We start from the raw sequence: 5,294 nt of genomic DNA, 5'->3' as shown, positions 1-5,294 counted from the left end.
AACTCGGCTTATAAGTCCAGTTTTTGGCACATTTCGTTGTTTTATGCACCAGGCAATCATAATTAGCAGTAGGTGGCTACTAAAATCGCAATGATCGTTGGCCACTTTCTGACATTTCTGGTTGCCTGGTACCTGAAATCCAGAATTTCTCAATTTTCCCACAAAAACTCGGCTTAAAAGTCCGGTTTTTGGGACATTTCATTGTTTAATGCACCAGGCAATCATAATTAGCAGTAGGTGGCTACTTAAATCGAAATGTTCGTTGGCCACTTACTGACATTTCTGTTTGCCTGGTATCTGAAATTCGAAATATCGCCATTTTTCGAACAAAACTCGGATTAAATTACCGGTTTTTGGGACATTTCATTGTTTTATGCACCAGGCAATCATAATTAGCAGTAGGTGGCTACTAAAATCGCAATGATCGTTGGCCACTTACTGACATTTCTGTTTGCCTGGTATCTGAAATTCGAAATATCTAAATTTTACCACCAAAACTCGGCTTAAAAATCCGGTTTTTGGGACATTTCATTGTTTTATGCACCAGGCAATCATAATTAGCAGTAGGTAGCTACTAAAATCGAAATGATCGTTGGCCACTTTCTGACATTTCTGTTTGCCTGGTATCTGAAATTCGAAATATCTCAATTTTTCGAACAAAACTCGGATTAAAAGTCCGGTTTTTGGGACATTTCATTGTTTTATGCACCAGGCAATCATAATTAGCATTAGGTGGCTACTTAAATCGCAATGATCGTTGGCCACTTCCTGACATTTCTGTTTGCCTGGTATCTGAAATTCGAAATATCTCCATTTTTCGAACAAAACTCGGATAAAATTACCGGTTTTTGGGACATTTTATTGTTTTATGCACCAGGCAATCATAATTAGCAGTAGGTGGCTACTAAAATCGCAATGATCGTTGGCCACTTTCTGACATTTCTGTTTGCCTGATATCTGAAATCGAGAATCTCTCAATTTTACCACCAAAACTCGGCTTAAGAGTCCGGTTTTTGGGACATTTCATTGTTTTATGCACCAGGCAATCATAATTAGCAGTAGGTGGCTACTAAAATCGAAATGATAGTGGGCCACTTCCTGACATTTCTGTTTGCCTGGTATCTGAAATTCGAAATATCTAAATTTTTCGAACAAAACTCGGATTAAAAGTCCGGTTTTTGGGACATTTCATTGTTTTATGCACCAGGCAAGCAGTAGGTGGCTACTAAAATCGCAATGATCGTTGGCCACTTACTGACATTTCTGTTTGCCTGGTATCTGAAATTCGAAATATCTAAATTTTACCACCAAAACTCGGCTTAAAAATCCGGTTTTTGGGACATTTCATTGTTTTATGCACCAGGCAATCATAATTAGCAGTAGGTAGCTACTAAAATCGAAATGATCGTTGGCCACTTTCTGACATTTCTGTTTGCCTGGTATCTGAAATTCGAAATATCTCAATTTTTCGAACAAAACTCGGATTAAAAGTCCGGTTTTTGGGACATTTCATTGTTTTATGCACCAGGCAATCATAATTAGCATTAGGTGGCTACTTAAATCGCAATGATCGTTGGCCACTTCCTGACATTTCTGTTTGCCTGGTATCTGAAATTCGAAATATCTCCATTTTTCGAACAAAACTCGGATTAAATTACCGGTTTTTGGGACATTTTATTGTTTTATGCACCAGGCAATCATAATTAGCAGTAGGTGGCTACTAAAATCGCAATGATCGTTGGCCACTTTCTGACATTTCTGTTTGCCTGATATCTGAAATCGAGAATCTCTCAATTTTACCACCAAAACTCGGCTTAAAAGTCCGGTTTTTGGGACATTTCATTGTTTTATGCACCAGGCAATCATAATTAGCAGTAGGTGGCTACTAAAATCGAAATGATAGTGGGCCACTTCCTGACATTTCTGTTTGCCTGGTATCTGAAATTCGAAATATCTCCATTTTTCGGCTTAAAAGTCCGGTTCTTGGGACATTTCATTGTTTTATGCACCAGGCAATCATAATTAGCAGTCGGTGGCTACTTAAATCGAAATGATCGTTGGCCACTTCCTGACATTTCTGTTTGCCTGATATCTGAAATCGAGAATCTCTCAATTTTACCACCAAAACTCGGCTTAAAAGTCCGGTTTTTGGGACATTTCATTGTTTTATGCACCAGGCAATCATAATTAGCATTAGGTGGCTACTTAAATCGCAATGATCGTTGGCCACTTACTGACATTTCTGTTTGCCTGGTATCTAAAATTCGAAATATCTCCATTTTTCGAACAAAACTCGGATTAAATAAATGTCCAGTTTTTGGAACATTTCATTGTTTTATGCACCAGGCAATCATAATTAGCAGTAGGTGGCTACTAAAATCGAAATGATCGTTGGCCACTTACTGACATTTCCGGTTGCCTGGTATCTGAAATCGAGAATCTCTCAATTTTACCACCAAAACTCGGCTTAAAAGTCCGGTTTTTGGGACATTTCATTGTTTTATGCACCAGGCAATCATATTTAGCAGTAGGTAGCTACTTAAATCGCAATGATCGTTGGCCACTTTCTGACATTTCTGTTTGCCTGGTATCTGAAATCCAGAATTTCTCAATTTTACCACCAAAACTCGGCTTAAAAGTCCAGTTTTTGGCACATTTCGTTGTTTTATGCACCAGGCAATCATAATTAGCAGTAGGTGGCTACTAAAATCGCAATGATCGTTGGCCACTTTCTGACATTTCTGGTTGCCTGGTACCTGAAATCCAGAATTTCTCAATTTTCCCACAAAAACTCGGCTTAAAAGTCCGGTTTTTGGGACATTTCATTGTTTAATGCACCAGGCAATCATAATTAGCAGTAGGTGGCTACTTAAATCGAAATGTTCGTTGGCCACTTACTGACATTTCTGTTTGCCTGGTATCTGAAATTCGAAATATCGCCATTTTTCGAACAAAACTCGGATTAAATGTCCAGTTTTTGGCACATTTCATTGTTTTATGCACCAGGCAATCATAATTAGCAGTAGGTGGCTACTAAAATCGAAATGATAGTGGGCCACTTTCTGACATTTCTGTTTGCCTGGTATCTGAAATTCGAAATATCTCCATTTTTCGGCTTAAAAGTCCGGTTTTTGGGACATTTCATTGTTTTATGCACCAGGCAATCATAATTAGCAGTAGGTGGCTACTTAAATCGAAATGTTCGTTGGCCACTTACTGACATTTCTGTTTGCCTGGTATCTGAAATTCGAAATATCGCCATTTTTCGAACAAAACTCGGATTAAATTACCGGTTTTTGGGACATTTCATTGTTTTATGCACCAGGCAATCATAATTAGCAGTAGGTGGCTACTAAAATCGCAATGATCGTTGGCCACTTACTGACATTTCTGTTTGCCTGGTATCTGAAATTCGAAATATCTAAATTTTACCACCAAAACTCGGCTTAAAAATCCGGTTTTTGGGACATTTCATTGTTTTATGCACCAGGCAATCATAATTAGCAGTAGGTAGCTACTAAAATCGAAATGATCGTTGGCCACTTACTGACATTTCTGTTTGCCTGGTATCTGAAATTCGAAATATCTCCATTTTTCGAACAAAACTCGGATTAAATTACCGGTTTTTGGGACATTTTATTGTTTTATGCACCAGGCAATCATAATTAGCAGTAGGTGGCTACTAAAATCGCAATGATCGTTGGCCACTTACTGACATTTCTGTTTGCCTGGTATCTGAAATTCGAAATATCTAAATTTTACCACCAAAACTCGGCTTAAAAATCCGGTTTTTGGGACATTTCATTGTTTTATGCACCAGGCAATCATAATTAGCAGTAGGTAGCTACTAAAATCGAAATGATCGTTGGCCACTTACTGACATTTCTGTTTGCCTGGTATCTGAAATTCGAAATATCTCCATTTTTCGAACAAAACTCGGATTAAATTACCGGTTTTTGGGACATTTCATTGTTTTATGCACCAGGCAATCATAATTAGCAGTAGGTGGCTACTAAAATCGCAATGATAGTGGGCCACTTTCTGACATTTCTGTTTGCCTGGTATCTGAAATCCAGAATTTCTCAATGTTACCACCAAAACTCGGCTTAAAAGTCCGGTTTTTGGGACATTTCATTGTTTTATGCACCAGGCAATCATAATTAGCAGTAGGTGGCTACTAAAATCGAAATGATCGTTGGCCACTTACTGACATTTCTGTTTGCCTGGTATCTGAAATTCGAAATATCTCCATTTTTCGAACAAAACTCGGATTAAATGTTCGGTTTTTGGCACATTTCATTGTTTTAAGCACCAGGCAATCATAATTAGCAGTAGGTGGCTACTAAAATCGAAATGATTGTTGGCCACTTCCTGACATTTCTGTTTGCCTGGTATCTGAAATCGAAAATCTCTCAATTTTACCACCAAAACTCGGCTTAAAAGTCCAGTTTTTCGTTGTTTTATGCACCAGGCAATCATAATTAGCAGTAGGTGGCTACTAAAATCGAAATGATTGTTGGCCACTTACTAACATTTCTGTTTGCCTTGTATCTGTTTTGTGCTGCTAATAAACATAGGGGAAAAAAAAATTTACAATTTTTTGCATTTTCGATAAGTACCATCATCAAAATTTGCGAAAAATGGCAAGAAATTAGCATTTCAATGTATGTATGTACATGGATCGATAGGGAATTTTGTTACGAATTCAACGAGGCATGGCAACTACTTTTATTGCTATCGAAAAAAAACGGATTATTTTTTATCAAAAAATCGAAAAAAATAATTCTGTACAAAAATCGGATGTTTTTAATCGGCGTTTTCGCCATAACTTGGCCAATGGACGCACAGCTAAAACAAAGACTGTTTTGTGCTGCTAATAAACAGAGCTAACTATATATGTATGTGTGTATGGTATTAAAATTTCGGGAGTCGTTGGCCAGATAAAGTAAATCAGTGTTTTATCGCGGAACACAGAGTGCTAAAGTAGCGCCACAGAAGCGAAGAAGCCCAGCAAGAAAGCTTTTTCATGGTGCTCCGGGACCAGAAAACCCGACGTAACCAAAAATCGAGCCGAGCGGAGCCGCGCTGAACCAACGTCACGTCGACTGTGCGGATAGGAGTGAGATTGGTGATAACCTCTGTACCTCTGTTATCGGGAGCTTGTGTTGGTGTGCGTAGTAATTATAATTGAAATGAAAACGAGAGGCAGTTTGTTTTTATTTTTCATTTATTTTGTAACGCTTGTTGTTTAAAGCTATTTAACTTAAAATTTGCCATAAACTAAATTGTATTCA

This window comes from Drosophila santomea, chromosome X (genome assembly GCF_016746245.2).
Source record: "Drosophila santomea strain STO CAGO 1482 chromosome X, Prin_Dsan_1.1, whole genome shotgun sequence".
Lineage (NCBI taxonomy): Eukaryota > Metazoa > Arthropoda > Insecta > Diptera > Drosophilidae > Drosophila > Drosophila santomea.
This window is presented reverse-complemented; position numbering follows the sequence as displayed.